Raw genomic sequence first — 18,865 nt, forward strand, 5'->3', positions numbered from 1 at the left:
AAAAAAGGTAAGGTTTCTTCAGATGGTAATGGTGGAAATAACAAAAATAAGAAGACAGATTCTGCCATCCTTATTCTCATTGGGTTGTACCTTATTTCACAAGTAGCATTACTGCAATCAATTGGTCTGCTTCAGGGAATAGAGTACTACTAGAGTACTACGCAGTATGAGTGAGGGCGGTAGAACCTGGCCCAAAAGGAGGATGAGGAAATTGGTAGAAGTAAAACAAGATTTCATTAAACTCTTAGAGGACACCAAAAATCTTCATAAAGTTTGGGGGAAATACAATATTCTACCACCAGGATGGAGAACACAGACATTTCAGATTGAATAGTGTGGCAGAAAACAGGAGTTTATCTTATAAAGTAATTTGTTAAAGCATTAAATGGTATAACCTGTTAAGAAATAATGAACACTTGGTTATACCTATTAAAATAACTATTTGCACATTCTCACTGCCAATTTGGAATGCATCATATTAAAAGTCAGGTGCTACATGCTAAATATGTATTTTTAAAAAAGAAATAAGAAATGACAAGTATCCCACAAACCCATGTTTCATTACATGAGAATTCAACCTAATTTGTATTTGTTTTTATAAAATAAATGATCTCAATATTAATATATTTTTATAGTTGGTGTGGTATAGAAATTGTTATGTTTTAATATGGTATACAGTTTTAAAATACTGTAATCCTGTGAATAAAAAGAAAAGAAAAAGGACGCTCCCCTATGCCCACACATTCCCACACCTAAAAACTAGGGCTGTCAAGCAATTAAAAATAGTAATCATGATTAATCACACTGGTAATAATAGAATACCATTTATTGAAATATTTTTGGATGCGTTCTACATTTTCCAATATATTGATTTCAATTACAACACAGAATACAAAGTGTACAGTGCTCACTTTATATTTATTTTTATTACAAGTATTTGCACTGTAAAAAATAAAAGAAATAGTATTTTTCAATTCACCTAATACAAGTCATAGAATCATAGAATATTAGGGTTGGAAGGGACCTCAGGAGATCATCTAGTCCAACCCCCTGCTCAAAGCAGGACCAATCCCCAATTTTTGCCCCAGATCCCTAAATGGCCTCCTCAAGGATTGAACTCACAACCCTGGGTTTAGCAGGCCAATGCTCAAACCACTGATCTATCCCTCCTCCCAGATAGGAGTTGCCTTACCAAGTGGGAGGGCCTCGTTAGCACTGACCCCCCCACTTGGTAAGGGGACTCCCATATTTTCATGTGCTGTGATATATATACAGTTTACTGTATGTTTCACTCCATGCATCCGATGAAGTGGGTTTTAGCCCACGAAAACTTATGCCCCCAAAAATGTGTCAGTCTCTAAGGTGCCACAAGGACTCCTCGTTGTTTATGAAAATACCTGTTCTCACTTTCTGGTGACATTGTAAATAAGAAGAGGGCAGCATTATCTCCTGTAAATGTAAACAAAACTTGTTTGTCTACGCAATTGGCTGAACAAAAAATAGGACTGAATGGACCTGTAGGCTATGAGGTTTTAAGTGGTTTTGTTTTTGAGAGCAGTTATTTAACAAAAAAAATCGACATTTGTAAGTTGCACTTTCACGACAAAAAGATTGCACTACAGTACTTGTATGAGATTAATTGAAAAATACTATTTCTTTTATCATTTTTACAGTGCAAATATTTGTAATAAAAATAATATACACTGATTTCAATTACAACACAGAATACAATATATATGAAAATGTAGAAAAACATCGAAAATATTTAATAAATTTTAACTAGCATTCTATTTTAACAGTGCGATTAAAACTGTGATTAATCGCAATTAATTTTTTTAAATCGCAATTAATTTTTTTAATTAATCACATGAATTAACTGCCATTAATCGACAGCCCTACTAAAAACAAAAAATACAACTGTACCAAACTCTAAACAGTAACAATGACTGAGAAGTACAAATCAAGGGCCTGAAGCTGATCAGGCTCTAACACAGCAATAGGATCAAAAAGCACACTCAGTGATATAGAAAAACAATAGCCTAATGAGCCTGTTAGCAGGTTTAAATGACTGTTCTGAAGATCAAATGAAACTTGGCCTTTGTGACCCTGTTTTATATGCTCTGCATGGGGAGAAGCACACCAATAGCCAATCACAACACAGAGAGGCATTCTTTCACCTTCTGTTGAGTCTCTGCTGTCATATTATTTTTGTAGGACTGGTGGATGATTGGGTCTTTAGCTCACCTTTTGGAACAACTGAGCTAAGAAAATTTTCTGAAGGCACACTTCTGCTTTTTTACTGAAACAAGTGAATATATCTATTTGTACTGTTGTCTCATTGCATTGTTATGATTTTTACAAAAGTTCCACTGACACAGATTAAAGAAGCAGCCATATAACAGGAAAACAAAAATGTTTATGTTTAGAAGACCTAGCAAATGGGTTTCATTTTTAGCTTGGCAGGGGTTGTACCTTTCTGGGAAGAACTCATCTCAGACGTAAATCTGATTTTACATTACACCAGCAATTAATCTGGCTCCTTGTGTTTAGAAGCTTAAAGTAATCATTGTTCCATGAAACACTCTATGTATAAGATGACTTAAAGGTCACAGTCTCAATGATGTAATACAGTGGAGGGTCAGGGAGCCAGGTTTCCTTTGTTTGTGGGAAATTAACAATTAGATGCTTACTAATTAGCTGTCAAGTTATACTTTCCAGGATATCTACTAAGTAATTAGCCTCCCATGCTCCAGATTCTGCTACCAGCAGTCAATCTACTTCTTTCAGTCAGTGTGTTCTACTGATGCTACTAGAACAGTAGGAGCAAACTCATAGCTACGTACTACCTCTGGCCCGACGCACACTAGGCTGGCAAAGCTCTTCCCAGGTTGAACCTAGGAACAAAAGGTATATTAAAATCTTAAAGATGCTAGCCTAGGCAGGAAGTGGGGGGTTGAGTGGGGTGTCAGTAGTCGCCTAGGTGGAGTCTCTGACAGATGTACAGGGAGACTGTGTCACAGGGAGCACATTGCAGCAGGACAATCTGTCTCTCTCATACAGACATGCGGTGAACTGGGCTGAGAGGAGCTTGCAAGAAAAGATTAAGATGTAGGTAAGGGGAAATATACGTCTAGCCCTGTTGTTTTATATGTTTGCTCTTATTCATAGATTTATAGATTCCAAGGCCAAAAGGACCATTGTGATCATCTAGTCTGACCTCCTGTATAACACAGACCACAGAACTCCACCAAAATAATTCCCTTTCAACTAGAGAATATCTTTAAACCAAAATCCAATCTTGATTTTAAAACTACCAGTGACTGAAAGTCCACCATAACCCTTGGTAAGTTGTTCCAATGGTTAATTACCCTGACTTGAAAACTTACTCCTTATTTCCAGTCTGAATTTGTCTAGTTTTAACCTGCAGCCATTGGATCTTGTTTGTACTTTTTTCTGCTCGTTATCAAATATTTGTTTATCAAATCTTATTATCCCATTATCAAATATTTGTTTCTCATTTAGATACTTATAGACTGATCAATTCACCCCTTAACCTTCTCTTTGTTAAACTAAATAGATTGAGCTCCTCGAGTTTACCACTATAAGGCATAATTTCCAATTCTTCAATCATTCTCATGGCTCTTCTATGAAACAGCTACAATTTATCAACATCCTTCTTTAATTACAAACGCCTTACAGAAATTTAAGCATATTACATCAACCTTATTTCCTTTAGCAATCAATCTCATCAAAAGAAGATATCAAGTTAGTTTGACCGGATCTATGAATCTATTTTCCATAAACCCATTTTATTGTCATATTATTATTTAATGTATTATTATTTATATTTATTATTTAATGATTGTCATTAATTCTTTATTAATCATGTCCGTATCAGCTGCTCATTTATCTTGCCCTGGATTGATGTCAGCCTGACAGGCCTATAAATTAGCTGGGTCATCCCATCTACCGTTTTTAAACATTGGCACAACCTTAGCTTTCTTCCAGTCTTCTGGAACTTTCCCAGCATTCCAGACTTATTGAAGACAAACATTAATGGTCTAGCGAGCTCTTAAGTTAGCTCTTTTAAAACTCTTGGATACAAGTTCTCTGGAACTGCTGATTTTACTATGTCTAACCGTAGTAGCTGCTATTTAACATCCTCATGAGTTACTAATGGAATGGAAAGCATGTCATCATTATCATAATCTGAAATGACTACATGAGATGGCTTTTTTCCAAATAGGGAACAAAAAATATTTACTGAAAACATCTGTCTTGTCTGCATTATTATTGATAATTCTACCATTTCCATCTAGTAATGGACCAAAACAATTGTTAGGATTATCTTTGTTTCTTATGCAATTTTAAAAGCCGCCTTCTTGTTGTCCTTAAGGAAACTCTTTATGGCAGGGATGGGCAAACTTTTTGGCCTGAGGGTTTCCGAAATTGTATGGACGGCCGGTTAGGGGAGGGTGTGCCTCTCCAAACAGCCAGGCATGGCCCGGCCCCTGCCCCCTATCTGACCCCCCCCGCCACTTCTCACCCCCTGACAGCCCCCAGGACTCCTGCCCCATTGAATCCCCCCGTTCCCTATCCCCTGATAGCCCCCCCCAGGACCACTGCCCCATCCAACCCCACCTTCTCCCTGACTGCCCTTGGAACCCCAGCCCCCCGCTGCCGCATCCAACCCCCCCCTCCTTCCTGACTTCCTCCCCGGAACCCCTGCCCCCATTCAACCCCCCTGTTCCCTGCCCTCTGACTGCCCCGACCCCTATCCACACCTCCACCTCCTGACCACCACCCCAACCTCCCCTGCCCTCTATCCAACCGCTGCTCCCTGCCCTCTTACCGCACTGCCTGGAGCACTACAGCCATGCCGCCCAGAGCACCAGGACAGGCAGCCGCGCCACCTGGCTGGAGCCACCCACGCCACCACACAGCACAGAGCATTGGGTCAGGCCATGGCTCTGCAGCTGCGCTGCCCGGCAAGAGATCACAGCCCTGCCACCCAGAGCATTGAGCTGAGGCTAACGGGAAGGGGGAACAGTTGGGGAGGGGCTGGGGGCTAGCCTCCCGGGCCAGGAGCTCAGGGGCCATGCAGGAGGGTCCCGCGGGCCATAGTTTGCCCACCTCTGCTTTATGGTCAGCAAAAGTGTGTCCCTTTGCTTCTCTTATCAATTTTGTACAATTCATCACTATTCCCCTTCTTCTATTACTTATAATATATTTTTAATTATATGTAATTATAAATAAAAATTATTCCAAATAACATATAAATAAATATTGGAATATATTATTAAAATAATTATAAATAATAAATAATTATTTGGAATTCCTCCTGGTCTTCTTCTCTCTGTTGGCCACAGCCTACCTATTGTAGTCTCTCTCCAGCCATGCAGAAAGCCTCTTCTCTCTGTGTTCCTCTCTCTCCAGTTCCTTGGTGGCCAGTTTCATTCTTCCATAAACCTAAGGTACGAATGTTTCCTGAACCTGGCTGTCTAGGTATGCCTCAGGTTCTCTAATTCTCAATAACATCTCTACTTCCTCTTCCAATCCAATAATCTTTTCTTCCAGCACAGCTACCAACTTGTACTTCATACATAAGAAGTCCCTTCTGGCTTCAGGCGGGGTGGGGGGGTCAGAACCACTGTTCCATTGCTGTCCATCTGGAATCAAACATAGAGCTGAACCTGGAAGGAAAGCCTCTCACACTTCCTCTCTAAATTCCCTCCAGAATTCTCCTGCTAGCTGCCTCTCTTCATGACTCTGAGTGCATAAGGCTTTTGGGTGAATGAATAAATAATACTTTGTTTTCAAGAAGCCTTGTTTGAGTCACTTTAATCAGCCAACATCACATGCTCCCAGAGTAAAAGAGCTCACTGGCATCAAATGCAGTTAACACAGCTGGTAACAATGGGGGCTACACTCCAGAGATCCCGTCTATGAATGTTTGGACTGCATGGTTCCACCCAGAAAGAGGTACAGGAAGCCAGGCCTCTGAGAGGTGCACTCGAGAGGGACTAACAGGGGTCCAAAGCACAGATTGCCTGGTTATTGTGACAGACAGTAGCTGAACCAGTACTCAGCAGTTTAGTGGCAAGTGCAGACAGGGCAAGCTGCATTCAGTACCATTTCAGAAACCCTGAAGCAGCTTCCTAAGAAACCCTTTTGAGGTTTGAACCAATGCTGAGAGCAGGTATCAGCCATGGATAAAGATGAACAGTTGTAGACAAAGACAAACTGCAATCAGCTCCATTTTCAGCAAGCATGGTTAAAATCTTACACAATCTTATCGCTGAAGTCAATGTTAATGGCACATACTCTGAATTTATTGGTCTCGAGAGAAACATGATATGGCTGCTTCTGTCACTGCTCTTATTTGTAATAGTGATCAAAACTTTTACACAATAAAAGAGAAGAAAATACAATACCTTAGTAATAAATGCAGGCAGCCCAGAGAACCAAGATGTTTCGCATGTGGGCAATCCCTTGGTGATGTTTGTTTATCCCCTTTACCCGTGTGCTTCATATTATGAAAGACATGAAACTCACAGAAGTTTCAATGTCCACAGGAATTGTGCTTCTAACTCAATTAGATGTTTTTGAAAATCTCACCCAATTTATGCCTAATCCAAAGTATTAGATTTCATTGGACAGAAAACTCCCCAAGACAGCTTGAGGCCAATATTACCTCTCATCTGGGAAAAATATATAATACACATTATGCATCTCTGTTGAAAAGATTTGAAAAAGATACATAAAATTGGATAAGCCTTCTCTCCAAGATTATCTTCTTTTTTTAAACACTTGGAATAGAAATCCCTACAAAATTATTAGAAGAGAATCTTCCCCATTTTACATTTTATTTGGAGTAACAAGAGCACTCATTTAAAAAATATATAGGTCAGTATTTCAAAGAGGGCTAGTGATACAAACCTAAGGAGGTATTATTGGGCACCAGAACGCTGGGCCTTGATAGCGTGGTATGATGGGTATAGCAATAAATATTGGAGAACACAGAGCAGAAAATACTTGCTATCACATTTGGGTCAACATTTTCATTTCCAAAACCTCCCATTTAGTGATTTCCCTGAAAACTTCGGGGCAAAGCAGAAGTGAAAAACAGCCCAGCCTCTTCCCCTCTAACAACCAAATAGATACAATCTGAACTTCCCTCCAGGAGACATTGATTCCACTTCTTAAAAAATGGGAAAAAGTGAGCCTGCAAAGAGTAGGGTAGCTAATTAAAGGGGAAAAATGATAGACCCAGAGACATTACAAGGAACTTTTACTATAACTAAGATACCAATACTTAATTAAATACAGTTAAGATATATGTCAAACCTCCCAAGAAATGGCAGGTTCTAGAAATGACAATGAACTCTAGCAGATCCAAAATCAATTTCAAAACTACATAGTGAACTTATTATACTTGAAATGGATGGCAAATGTAATTACAGGAAGAAATGGGAAAAGGTTCTAGATAAAGAAATTCTCTGAGATCATTGGTCCTTTATTTGGGGTAAAATAGCTCCCTTTTCCAGCTATCTAACAGTAAAAGAAAATCAGTATATTTTGCTAGTTCAATGGTATCTCACACCCTCTCATTTAAAGAGAATCTAAACAGTAGGAGTGTGTGCGGAATGAAAGGTACCTTTATGACTATTTGATGGAATGTCTCAAAGCACAGGAATATTTGTCAAGTATTTGCAACCTCATAATGGATCTCAGAGTTCACAGAAAAAAAGACGTGTCCTATCACATAATTGTGCTCACACCATCTAACAGCATGGTGTACTAATGCAGAATTTTGGAAGAGGAGTGAGACAGCATATCCTAATAAACTGGCTGGGTACAGTATAGTCTGATAATGGAAATGTTTACAGATGATGTGAGACATGTTTCTTTCATGCCTGGCTACCATTTCTAGACTATGTAGACATGGTATAGACATAGAATATGTGGATGTGATATATCTTGACTTTAGCAAAGCTTTTGATATGGTCTCCCACAGTATTCTTGCCAGCAAGTTAAAAAAGTATGGATTGGATGAATGGACTACAAGGTGGATAGAAAGCTGGCGAGATTGTCAGGCTCAACGGGTAACGATCAACGGCTCGATATCTAGTTGGCAGCCGGTATCAAGCGGAGTCCCCCAGTGGTCGGTCCTTTGGCCGGTTTTGTTCAACATCTTTATCAGTGATCTGGATGATGGGATTAATTTCACCCTCAGCAAGTTCTCAGATGACACTAAACTGGGGGGAGAGATGATACGATGGAGGGTAGGTCTAGAGTGACCTAGACAAATTGGAGGATTGGGCCAAAAGAAATCTGATGAGGTTCAATAAGGACAAGTGCAGAGTCCTGCATTTTGGAAGGAGGAATCCCATGCACTGCTACAGGCTGGGGACCAACTGGCTAAGCAGCAGTTCTGCAGAAAAGGACCTGGGGATTACAGTGGACGAGAAGCTGGATATGAGTCAGCAGTGTGCCTTCGTGGCATATTGGGCTGCATTAGTAGAAGCATTGCCAGCAGATCTAGGGAAGTGATTATTCCCCTCTATTCGACACTGGTGAGGCCAAGCCTGGAGTATTGTGTCCAGTTTTGGTCCCCCCCACTACAGAAGGGGTGTGGACAAATTGGAGAGAGTTCAGTGGAGGGCAACAAAAATGATTAGGGGGTTGGGGCACATGACTTTGAGGGAACTGGGCTTGTTTAGTCTGCAGAAGAGAAGAGTGAGGGGGGATTTGATAGCAGCCTTCAACTACCTGAAGGGGGGTTCCAAAGAGGATCGAGCTAGGCTGTTCTCAGTGGTGGCATATGACAGAACAAGGAGTAATGGTCTCAAGTTGCAGTGGGGGAGGTTTAGGTTGGATATTAGGAAACACTATTTCACTAGGAGGTGAAGCACTGGAATGGGTTACCTAGAGAGATGGTGGAATTTCCATCCTTAGAGATTTTTAAGGCCTGGCTTGACAAAGCCTTGGCTGGGATGATTTAGTTGGTGCTGGTCCTGCTTTGAGCAGGGGATTAGACTAGATGACCTCCTGAGGTCTCTTCCAACCCTAATATTCTATGATTCTATGTAAAAGATAAAACAAAAGAAATCAAAACACCTGAGGAACAGAGAAATGTTTGTTTTAACAGTAAAACATTCACAGCTTTAGCCTCTGTTCTGGTAATTTATTGAATTGATGAATATGAAACTTCTGCTCCTGTGTCAGCTTTTACTCCAAAAATTGTCATTGTTGTAATGTAATTTGAAGCCGAACTGTTTTTCTTTGAATCCACTCAAAGTCCGCCAAATGTAAGTACCACCTTCCCCCACACTACCACTGCAATGACCAATTTTGGAAAGAAACTGATGGAAGAATAAGGAGATTAGGATTGACAATAAGAAATAAACTTGAAAGGAAAATGAGTTTTGCAGCCTTATTGTTATTTTCTGAACATTGTCCCTGTAGTCCTAGAGGACTGAATATTAAATGTAAAAAGTATCCATTAATTCCACAAAGAGTCATGCTCTGCACTGGAAAATGACAACATAATGCCTATTGCCACGGGTTGTAAATTTGCAAAGGTCTTCGCTGGTTTCTAATGCTTGGACATTGGCAGTGTAGATTTCTCATCCTTCATGGCAAACAGACTTTGAACACATCTGCACTTTTAGAAAATCTGTCCTGCTGGTGAAAGGGAGCACTTACAATGTTAGTTTATCTAATTCCCCAACTGGTGACATCTGCTAATGATGCCATAGCTAATCACAATGAATTTCTGTCCTCATTTTGGCCACGAGCCATGCACTCATAACTACAACAGATGTTTCTGCATTTTGGGCAGAAGCAGCATACTGTCATACTTAATTCTTTCCTCTTGAGTGGAATACTGACAAGCCAATAATAAGAAAAGTGATCATCCACATCAGAAGTAAAGCTGAATCTACCAAAATTATAGGCCCTCACTTTGAAAATTAGGGCTGAACAATACTGTGGCACAAAAATGTGCATTATTAACTAGCACGTGAAATTATTATTATTTCTTGTTAATTTATGGGAGTGCTCACTATGTGTTAGGCACTTTCCAAACCCTCAAGGACGGCCCATACTATAAGGAGTTTATAAACTAAGTAACTATGTGTGTGCAAAATAGTCAATGAATGTGAATTGCCAGATGTGTAATCTGACATCTGGCCCCAAATTTCCTAAAATAGGACCATCAAATCCTAAATCCTGGACCCTAAATCCATATTCAGGCACCACTCCCACTGGTCAATAGGTACTGCTGAGTGCTCAGCATTTTCTGAAGTCAGAAGGTACATAAAGATTATTACTATTTATATTATTGTAGCACGGAGGTCACAAGTGGGATCAGGGTCCATTGCGCTATACACAAAACACACAGTAAGAGACAGACCAAAATTTTCAAGAATGGGACTCTAATGTTACACTCTTAAATCCATGTTTAAATACCCAAAGGTGGTATTTTCAAAAGCTCCCAATTCATTTTTGCACTCTTGAAAACCCACACTTAAGTGACTAAATATGATCTTGAAAAATTCGGTCATAGTCCCTGGCCCAAAAAACTTGCAATCTAAACAGACAAGGCAAAGGGTTAGGGTTGCAGGTGTCCGGTTTTTGACCAGAACGCCTGCTTGCAAAGGGACCCTGGTGGCTCCAGTCAGCACTGCTGACTGGGCCATTAAAAGTCTGGTTGGTAGCGCAGCAGGGTTAAGGCAGGCTCCCTGCCTGCCATGGCTCCTGGAAGCAGCGGCATGTCCCACCTTCAGCTTCTACGTGTAGGGGCAGCCAGGGGGCTCTGCATGCTGCCCCCTCCCCAAGCGCTGGCTCTGCAGCTCCCATTGGCTGGGAACTACAGACAACAGGAGCTGCAGAGGCGGCGACTGCAGATGGGGCGGTACGCAGAGCTGCCTGGACAAGCCTCCATGTGGGAGAGGGAGACATGTGTGGAGAGACATGTCTCTGCTTCTGCGAGCTGCCTGAGGTAAGCGTCACCTGGAGCCTGAACCTCCTCCCGCACCCCGAACCCAGCCCTGATCTCCCTTCCACCCTCCAAACCCCTTGGTCCCAGCCAGAAGCACCCTCCTGCAACCCAAGCCCCCCATCGCCAGCCAAGAGCCCAAACCCCCAGCCAGAGGCCTCATCTCCCACTGTGCCCCAACCCCCACCCCAGCTCTGATCCCCCTCCTGCCATCCGAACCCCTCAGCCACAGAGCACCCTCCTTCACCGAAACCCCTCAGCCCCAGCCCCACCCCAGAATCTGCACCCTAAGCCAGAGCCCTCACACCCCCTGCACCCCAGTCCAGAGCCCCCTCCTGCACTCTGACCCCCTCATTCCTGACCCCACCCCGGAACCTGCACCCCCACCCCTGACCCACTCCCACACCCTAACTCCCTGCCTCAGTCCAGAGCCCCCTCCTGCACCCCAAACCCCTCATCTCTGGTTTCTAGTCTAGTACCCTATCCATTACACCACAGTGCCTCCCAATGGATCGGCACAAATTTATGGATATGGATTTAGGACCCTAATTTTCAGCACTTATTTTTGAAAAGCAGGACTTTGATCAATTACACATGCGCCAGGCCACAGTGGTTCTCAACCTATTTACCATTATGGCCAGCATATACAGCTCTCTATGTGTTGTATGGGCTGCATCCATACTGTATATAATACCTGTACAACACTTAACATCACTGAAAGTCATTTAAAAACTAGCCCAAGCCATTTATTGAAATAAAGGGTTTTTTCTGTTAACACATTGGACTATACAGATGTGGCTGAGTGGGTGTGCATGTGTATGAGAATGAGCGAGTGTATATAGGTGAAAGTTGTGTGAAATGGACAGGAAGTGTGTGTGTGTGTGTGTGTGAGTGAGAGAGAGAGAGAGAGCGCGCACCAGTGTGTGAGAGTTATGGGAGACAGACAGTACCCATGATATATAATACTTGGGGGGGGGGTTGAATAAACCGGTTTCTGTACAATAGCTGGGATTGTCCTGGGCTGTTGATCCCTGCAAGATAATTGTGAATCCCTGAGCTCAGTGCTTAAAGTAGACTGGAAAAAGCATGTGTGTATGTTGGGGGAGAGGTCTATGATAATCCCAGATGAAATAAATGTTCATGCACTTGGAGGGCAGCACTCTCAGGGCACCCCTCAGTGACCCGACTCCATTTTTAATTCTTTTTTGCCAGGACTGTGACCCCTTGTGACTCTGCACACTTTAAGCCTTGCCTGAGCTGGGCCCACAAACAGCTGCAGCGTCAGCAGTGTGTCTTCATCTGAGCTGCTGTTCTGTAATGCAGGGGGCAGTGTACATGGCGTGTGGCACACAGCAGCTCTGTGCCCTGGGTGCCTCTCACCTCGTCTGAGGCGAGGACAGAGCCCTGTAATGGATAGGGTACTAGACTAGAAACTGGAGGCTGCCCAGTTGCTGTCTCTGTGTGTGAGTGAGTGGACACTGACCTCTGTCTGGTGGTAGTGACTATAGAGGTGATGCAGCTGGGCTCGAGGGGGCTGCTCAGGGCCCCACTCAGTGCAGGGGGTACCAGGAGCATGCACTCAGCCCTACGTGGGGCTCAACACTGGGGCACTGTCCCGGCCAGAGAGGGTCACTGCTGAGGATGGCATTAGGGCCCTGCAGCAGAGATTGCATGGGGTGTGTGTGTGAGGACTCCCCCCCACCCTGCCTGCTGTAGCTGCCCAGTTGGGCACATGTCCCTCCATGCCTGCTCCCAGACAGTCAGGGGCCAGGTTGATCCCTGGGGTGGGGGACAGTAGTTGGGAAGCCACCTATAGGATAAGTTTCCACCCTGCACCAGCTCTCCCCACAGAGATGGGACTTACAGGGCAGCCTCGGAGCTTGCAAAAACCAGGAGAGGGATGGCGTGGGGGACGCAATGTCCCCCACAGTATGCCCACGCCTTGTGTGGTTGATGACCCTGCGCATCCCCCTGCCTGTGGCAACTAAACTTTTGGCATCCGGTCAGTAGATCTGATGGACGCTGTCAGGTTGCCTTTTCGACCAGGCTTTCCAGTCGAAAACCAGACTTCTGGCAACTCTATGTGTCCGTGCAGCACGGAGAGGGAGGAAGCAGCTAACGGCTAGCTGAGCTCCTCCCCTGCCCTGCTGGCAAGGGGCGCTCCAGCAGGGCTCCATGACACTTCTCCTCAGCCGGCCTTGTTCCTGCTGGGACCAGGAATGAGATGCGGCAAACTTTTTGTAGCACACAGCTGGGAGGCAGCTGTGTGCTAATTGGGCCCCAAGTGGCCTGCAGGTTGAGAACCACTGAGCCAGGATAATTGCGACAGCAGCTGTGATGGGGATATATGAGATGTTAGTTATACTGAATAAGATTTAATATTTATTTGTATTAAGTCTTTGAAAAAAATTACAAATAAGCATTTCTTCCCAAGACATATTACAGGAGTCAAATACTACTTTCGGTACAAGAGTCTATATACAAGGGACAGACTCAATCCCTGCTAAAGAAACTCCACAGAAGAGAACAAGAGATACTCATAATAAAAACAAAAAAAAACAAACCCGCAAGCCCCATTATGCACAGGTATTTCTGTGCAGTTTACATATTTACAAATTTTTACAAATATTAAGGGCCTTGTTCCTGCAAACACTTATGCATGTACAAGTAAATTATTTAAGTGAAGTTAATGGGGCTGCTCAAGTGAGTATAGTTCTGCATGAATTAGGTGTTTGCAAGATCTGGGCTTAAATGTATAAACCTTTCTATTTTGAAGTAACCAAAACTATTTTCAAATCTGCAAAGGGACTAATTTTTAACTAACTTCAAATTCATAACTATTTAATGGAATTACCTGACATCGATGGAGGACACTCTAATCCTAAAGGTAACGGCTTCAGTTTTCAGCTGGCAATTTTACTCTGCCCTAATTGAGGGAAGGGTTTGAAATTGATCTTATAACCAACCCTAACTGGTGACATTAAGACACCTTAATGAACAGATAACTGTCTTTCCATAACAATAATGGAAAACTGCTAATCAGTCAAATCAACACACTGGTTCAGTCATAATGAAACATTGCTTTCCTGTGGTGCTTTAGAGATATAATAATAGTTATTGTGGAGTAGGACTCAGAAATATTTAAAGAGTTGCATTATTACAAGACTATCACGTTGAAGATACTTTCACGCAATACAACAGATCAAAGAACTACAAAAAATACTATAGTATATAGCCTTCTGATGCACAAAGTAACAATGCCCTCTTTGCTTAGACACCTCTTTCTTCCTATATCAGAATGCAAAATTTTGACATTTAAAAACTCTATTGGCTTAGTATTTACAATTTATGGTTACAGTGTGGAAACCCAGCATTGTAAATACTTGTCCATACAGTAGTTAACCTTTCCTTTATCATACACGCTTAAGAAATTGACTAGCATTAGGCCTCAATGCACAAAGTCACAAGTTCATTGCTGTTCCATAAATGTTTAATTAGATACCTTTCTGAAAGCTGTAACCTCTACAAAAGGTTAGTAACTGCCATGACAGCTTTAGTGGATTTATACTACGAGAGAAGGTTTGTGCAGTACATACAATTAAAGTGGAATATTTTCTTAATCTTCGTAATGTAATATAATGTAATGTGGCACTAAAATACACTATAGGACCACAGCAGGTGCTTAAATGAAATAATAGCAGCACTAGCTAAAGAAAGAGATGACACTAAAATAGAATAGTATTTTTACAGTGGCAAAATTATTCTTTTTATATAGTGAAATGAAAATTGAGTTTATTTTGGGCTTTAAAAGTAAAAGACTACAAAAAGAAAATTCTAATTTCTTTCTGACCTGTTTTTCTTCTTCCCAAAAGAGAACTCTGATTTTCCTTGTGTTTCTAAGAGTAAACAACAGGGATCATTCATCCAACAGATGCCAAACTACTTTACAGAAGTCTCTAAATAATTATGCAACCTATATGTGCTGTATAGAGGAATTACTTTGCCCACTGCCTCAGCACTGCCACCTATGAGGCAAAATACAGTAACGTTTAACAACCTCTAGCAACACTACACAGCAGTCCAGTGAGAAAGAACACTTCATTCAATAAAAGGAGACTGGAAATTTAGGTAAGTATAATGTAGTTACTGAAATTAGAATTTGGCCAGGACAGTGGGGTTAAAAGCCTAGGCATTGAACTGACTAACAGCATTAAGGGCATACTGTACAGTTTCTAATAATCAAGACGACAGATTTGGTGTGGACAAAAGGAATGTGACTTTCATCCCACCACACTATCAATGAACTTTATTTCTATGTGGACTGATTTCTCGGTGTTAGATCTCTTCAGAAGAGGTCACTAGTTATCCCACTTTTAACAGCCAACACTTACAGCTTTCTATGCACCATATGCCTAGAAATCTTGCACCATAGAAAACTTTATACATCCAATTAATAAAATTTTCCATGAACACGAATAGGAAACACATGCCATTGAAAATACAAATTAGTAAAGAGGTCTCAGAATAGAAAGCTTTCTTTGTTTGGTACTTTAAATTGTCTATTCCAAACCAATTTCAGTTCTAGTTTCTCCTTAGGGAGGAAAATTCTGCTTTCTTTTACAGTGGTGTAAATCCAAAGAAGCCCACTGAAGGAACTAATCTGGATTTTTCACTACTGTAATTGAAATCAGAAAGTGGCCCTATATATTTCTCAAACACACACACACACAAAATTAGTTTACTGTAAAGCTCATATTAAACAATAGAACCCTCATATAAAACAGACAAGTACATTACAATTAAAAAAACAGTTAAAACTATGACATTTTGAACTGAGGTAATTTATATATTCTGTGACCCTAATTGTTCATGAAGTTTTCCAACAAGGGAGAGAAGAAAATGCATGTTTTCATTTCAACAACCTTAACTGACTCACAAGACACACAAACTCTGTCAACATATACAAAATTAATTACATGCTTTACATTATACAATAGATACATATATTAGGGTTGTAAAATATATGGATCAAAGCACTCCTAAAACAATGCTGGGTCATTGGCTCAGTTACTAACCCAAAGGAAAGCGTTTCAATAACAATGGTTCCTGAAGAATACTGTTTTCCTTACAGATCTCCTATTTATGCACTAACCAAGCACTGTATCTTGCACCAACTGAAATTAAAGCGTTCTATGCTATTGACTGCAGCAGCACGTTCAAGATCACAGCCTAGGGTGGTATGACTGTACTACATAAAAGTTGAATGCAAGTGCATGATAAAATTTGTTATGCAATTTGCTATATTCAATTAGGTAATGCAAAGAGTTTGTTCAGTTAACCTCACAAGACACACACACTGAATTATAATGGCTGATGACAACAGTAATTAAATGCTACAGTTTGTGAATCATCATTAACTTATTTCCCTTACACAATAAGGGATTGTTTCAGATACCATATGAGTTACACGATGAACTGTTAATAACGGTGATGGTGATAAAGGGTGAATACACAATTATGATAACATTGGTTTTATGAGTGATAATATATCAATGTTCTAGGAGTTGAAGAAAGTCTGGAGTAGATGCAATTAACACTTTAGCATGGTTACAATCAATTTCCAATGTTATTTTTGCCTATAATGCAGTAGCCATTCATTAATCAAGATGTAAATTTAAAGCTGCCTTAAGACACAAATAAAATCTCTTTCGTACTGACAGCCTGGTCATTAATGGACATTTCTTCAAATTACAGAATTTTCATATCATTTGACTTGATTAGCATTTCTGTGCAAAAGGTGCTTTTACATAGGAAAGCATTAGCTACTGTGATGACCCCTAGCCCAGGATACAGTCTTAAATTGGCCACAGTGGTGAAAGTGGTGGAAAAATGTAATTTTAACCTATAACCATGTTACGTAAAATTGCTGTTGAAAGGACACACAGAATCTAAGGAATACTTTCAAATGAGTTTGTCTTGAACCCAAAGAACTGTTGAGTAGGGTTTTTTTTACAATTTCTAGTGAGGTGACAAGTGTTTTAACAACAGACTCAAATGTTTTCAAGACAAAAACAATGAGGAGTCCTGTGGCACCTTAAAGACTAACAAGTTTATTTGGGCATAAGCTTTCATGTGTAAAAATCCCACTGTGGGGAGTGCACAGACACATGGGGACAGGGCAGATATGCCTGACTAAATGAGAGAGGCAAGCGGTCAGCCGGAGTCTGCATGAAGGAGGTTCCCCAACTCCCTAACAATCCCTCCTCCCACAAAAAACCTTATTCCATACTTCTTCCACCCACACCCAACAACCCTCCAGGTTCACTCCCGGGCTTCTTCCCAGCAATTACTTCCCTCTCCCTCAGTTCCTCCATTACCTCTCACGCCCACAAGCCTTTGCACTGCTTCTATAGGGTGTGGGAAATATGTCTCTGTATTGTAGTTTAAATGAATTATTACTCAAAGTTTTGCATTCATATGCCTAGTAAGCAATCTATTTCCTGAATCTTTTTTGTTGTCTGTATTGTTACAAACATATTTACTGACAGGTATTTTGAAATAAATTACCAAAATAATTGAAACTGGATTATATTTGGTTATTTTGAGAAATAAAATATGAAACATTTTAAAATATTGTGCACAGAATGTTTAATGTTTTGGTGCAGAATTCCCCCAGGAATAGAAAGAGGAGAGAGGGGGGAATGTGCCAGTATCCAAACTGACTACACTGAAACAGGAGCAACCTAGAAAAATATTCTTCCAAGCCCAGAGAGTAAAACTGGAGCTCCAGAGTGGCTAATTTGATCATGTGCCATATGCTGCGCCTGTTCCTGAACTGCAAACATCAGAAACAAAAGCTGTACTTTCTTATTTTTTGCTATTCTTGGCTCTCTCCTTTTGCGAGCATTTCTCTTGTTAAACAGAATTGAATTTTAACAGCACAATCCAAGAACCACCACCTAAAATTGGCTCACTATTTTTTCCCTCCAAAAGTGCCTGTTGAGAGACTCTCCACAAGGCCTTATCCCTTTAAAAGACTATATAAATATACTAGAGAACAGAAAATCAGGGCAATTATTAAACAAAAAGTTAGAGAGACAAGGTGGGTAAGGTAATATCCTTATTGGACCAACGACTGTTGGTGAGAGATCCAAGCTTTCAAGCTTACACAGAGCTTTTCTTCAGGTCTGGGAAACAGAGCGTCACAGCTACAGAGAAAGTTAACATATTTTCTTTTAATTTAGTTTGCAATTAGTAAATGCTTTTTTTTTGTTTGTTTGATGGTATACAGTAAGCAACACCTGGTCCTTGGCAACAAAATCCAAAACCCAAGATTACTGTTATGCCAGTACAAAAGTAAAGAAAAGGGGAATATAAAATTACAACATACTAAAAATACTAGCCAATCTTCCCAACAAATCTGCGGGTGAGAAATTAATACCATTAGCAGAGTTGTGTGTGGCACTCTCACCAAAGGTCTGTTTGTTCTATTGCTGGTTCTTAATAGTTCTATTATTCCTTTATTAGTTACACAAACATCAATTATTTTTACAAAATCATAGCTAATAAGTGATAAGAGACTGATGGGTGCAAGTTCTGAGTGGAACACCTGCCAGGCAATGACGCTGAGAGAGATTTGGGAGGTTTTAAAAAACTTCTACAATGTTAACTTATTAATGTGGAGTGTGACAATCATGACAACAGCAAATAATGTATACAATTCAATCTTGAATATTTAAACTTCATTTATCTTGAGTTCTCTGGTGTACAATAGGGTCATGTCCTCTGATGTCTATTTATTATATTGAAAATTCCCTAGATTACCAAATGTCCATCATGAGATTTGATTAATCAAAGTTGTTC

General features: G+C 40.8%; 1 protein-coding gene across 5 annotated transcripts in view; it reads right to left on the minus strand.

Annotated features, from left to right (window-relative positions):
• ENTREP2 (endosomal transmembrane epsin interactor 2) overlaps window positions 1-18,865 on the minus strand; it is a 388,263-nt gene that overhangs the window by 26,858 nt on the left and 342,540 nt on the right. The gene's annotated exons all lie outside the window — the stretch shown is intronic.

This window comes from Lepidochelys kempii, chromosome 10 (assembly GCF_965140285.1).
Source record: "Lepidochelys kempii isolate rLepKem1 chromosome 10, rLepKem1.hap1, whole genome shotgun sequence".
NCBI lineage: Eukaryota > Metazoa > Chordata > Testudines > Cheloniidae > Lepidochelys > Lepidochelys kempii.